This window comes from Mesoplodon mirus (assembly GCF_964341445.2).
Source record: "Mesoplodon mirus genome assembly, chromosome: 11".
NCBI lineage: Eukaryota > Metazoa > Chordata > Mammalia > Artiodactyla > Ziphiidae > Mesoplodon > Mesoplodon mirus.
This window is the reverse complement of record NC_138987.1, coordinates 68,938,300-68,941,234: the sequence shown is the minus strand read 5'-3', so window position 1 is coordinate 68,941,234 and position 2,935 is coordinate 68,938,300. Positions and strand designations below refer to the sequence as shown.

The window sequence follows — 2,935 nt, the reverse complement described above, 5'->3', positions numbered from 1 at the left end:
CCTGCCGATGCAGGGGACATGGGTTTGTGCCCTGGTCCGGGAAGATCCCACATGCCACGGAGCGGCTGGGCCCGTGAGCCATGGCCGCTGAGCCTGCGCGTCCGGAGCCTGTGCTCCACAACGGGAAAGGCCACAACAGTGAGAGGCCCGCGTACCGCAAAAAAAAAAAAAAATTCTTCCCGGAGCATGTGACTGCCTGTCTGGGGCACACTGGAGGGGCTGTAAATTAAGCTTTTAAAACATTCCTTTCAATATGTCACTCTCCAGCTAGGAAACTTCCCATGGCTGCAAGGTCAGATCTAAGCTTCTTAGTGTGTATGCTCTTCCATTTCTTCACTTCCAGCTAATTTCTCAACCACTGCAATCTGGCATCTGCCCCCATCTGTCTGCCTGGAGGCATCAAGGAAACAGCCCTAGACTAGACTAAGTGTCAGGAAACTAAGGTTCAAATCCCAGCCCTGCCACTTAGTAGTATGTGACCTTGGGCAAGTAACTTAATTTCTTTAAGCCTGTTTCCTCAGGCTTTAAAATGGAAATAAAAAAAACAGACCTTGATTTTTGGGGCTTCCGTGAGATAACAGAGGTAAGAAATATTTTTAATCTGTGGAACACTGTAAACATTAGGGGGTGTATTGTTATTGAGACTGCTCTTGGGATAGTGTGGTATCCACCAAATATTTCTGATCCTCTTAGGCTTGTGGTAGAATTTTACTTCCCCAGCCCTTGCATTGGAATGTGGCCACATGACTGACTTCCGCCAATGAGATATGAGTGGAAGTGACACATGCATTTGCATGCAAAATCTTTTACGAGCTAGGCCTTAGTCAGCTACTCTCCCATTCTCTCTCCTGTGCAAAGGGCAATGCTGCAGGTGGTTGCTGCCCAGGTCCTGACGGAAGCACATCAGTGTGGAGAGGAATTCCCAGCTACCCAGTGATGGGCATGTATCTTGAGCAAGACTTTGTTTTGTAAAGCCTAAGGTTTGGGGTGGTTTGTTACTGCACTCTCACCTAGTGGTACAAGCCTACTCTTGGTGTGTCTTTCTGTGTAGTCCTTGGTATTACTGAAATTTTTGAAACCCTCTTTTCCTTTGACTTGGTGCCACTCACACTCTTGGTATTTTCCTCCATCTCTAACAAATCCTCAGTCTCCATTGTATTCTCTTCCTTTTCCACTCAAATATGCACATAAGATGAGTTTCTGACTTCCTCTCCTTTCGTTATATGCTTACCTTCGTCAATTTAGTTTACTCTGACAGCTTTAAATATTTTGTCTTTCTTAGCCCTGTATGTTTGAAAAAGGTGATCAGTTTGAGGATTACTGGTCTACCCTTTTTCTTATGCCTTGAGGGCAGGGACCCTAAACTGGAATCAGATGGCCAGCTGGCTCTTCCACTTGTCTACCTGCCAGAGACCTAACTTCTCTATGCCTCTGTTTCTGCATCTGTAACATGGGGTTAATTGTAGTTCCTACTTCACAGGTGGTTGTGAGGATTAAATAAGAAAATATATGTAAAACACTTCCTGCCTACCTAGGACACAGTAAGTTTACTATAAATGGTGGTGGTTGTTTGGTTGTTACACATCTTTTTTTCTCTCCTTCACTCCCCAAGTTCTATCTCCAGTTTCTGGTAAGATATGCTTAGAAGTAGAAGACCCATAAGAAGTGTTTGTTTTAGTTCTAACATCACATCGATGGCTGATAATAAGAGTGAAAGATTGGTACCCTTGCCCTGAAGATGCTTTGTGCAGTGTTTGCTTTTTTTTTTTTAAGAAAAAGTCCCAAATCAAAAGAGCTTTTATTGAATCTTTAATATATCACAAATGAGTCTGAAGAATCATCTGGTATCTTTCTGTTTCTGTAGCCAGACCACTCGGATCTTGTTCATCAGCCTACTGAACTGTTCCTTTTTCAGAAACATAGATACCATCCAAAAATTTTCTGATGTCCTTGTTTTTAACTGTTGTGGCTTGCTAAATCAAAGCAGCTGAATTTTTTTTAAACATCTTTATTGGAGTATAATTGCTTTACAATGTTGTTTTAGTTTCTGCCATACAACAAAGTGAATCAGCTATATGTATACATATATCCCCATATCCCCTCCCACTTGCGTCTCCCTCCCACCCTCCCTACCCCACCCCTCTAGGTGGTCACAAAACACTGAGCTGATCTCCCCGTGCAATGCAACAAGCAGCTGAGTTTGACACAAGTTCAATATCATTTCCTTCAAGAATCGACTCATCCTTCTGGGCTTGAGATACTGAACAAGCAACGCCTGGCCTCATCTGAACCCTGCGGATGTATTTTTCACCCCCAAAATTTCAGATTTCAACAAGAGAACCATTCTCCTGAATAGCAACGTTGATGAGGAAGTGAGCATACACAGACCTCATCTGTAACGGAAGCCCATTGTAACACCCTTGATCATGTTCTATACATGACTATAGATAGTGTAAACAGTTGCCAGTTCCTTTCTATTTCCCTACCATTTGTCAACCCAGAGCCTCTTCTTTTTCTGTCCAAGGAGACTGACTTCTACACTGATGTGATTGAAGTCCCATTGCAGGGTGCCTCTGGGGCCCTTCACAATAACTGTGTGTCCCTTCGGAGTAACGTGGACATTTTTTTTGAATGTCGACAGTCTGATTGTTGAGAATGGTCTTCATTCTTGCAGCAGATGCAGCAAAGAGCTGCTGTGTTTTTTAATTGAATATTGCCTTTAGGTGGGTCAGGCACTTCTAAGTTCTCACAGTAATCCCTACACCCTGTCGTTCCCTGGGAGGAAATCAGCTTTCCACAAGCCTGCTCTACCTACACTCACTCATCTTTCCCTTGTGTACTCCGGGCCTATCACTGCCAGGCACCTTGGCTTCCACTGGCTTTTCCCCTGAGAACATCTTTTTTTATGGTAAAATATACATAGTATAAAATTTAC

General features: G+C 43.5%; 1 pseudogene across 1 annotated transcript; it reads right to left on the bottom strand.

Moving 5' to 3' along the window:
* Positions 1–1,853: 1,853 nt before the first annotated feature.
* LOC309811794 (large ribosomal subunit protein uL6-like) lies at positions 1,854–2,684 on the bottom strand (annotated as a pseudogene). The gene is made up of 2 exons: positions 2,160–2,684; positions 1,854–1,973 (listed from the first exon to the last, which is right to left on the bottom strand). The product of its transcript is annotated as a large ribosomal subunit protein uL6-like (transcript).
* Positions 2,685–2,935: the final 251 nt, after the last annotated feature.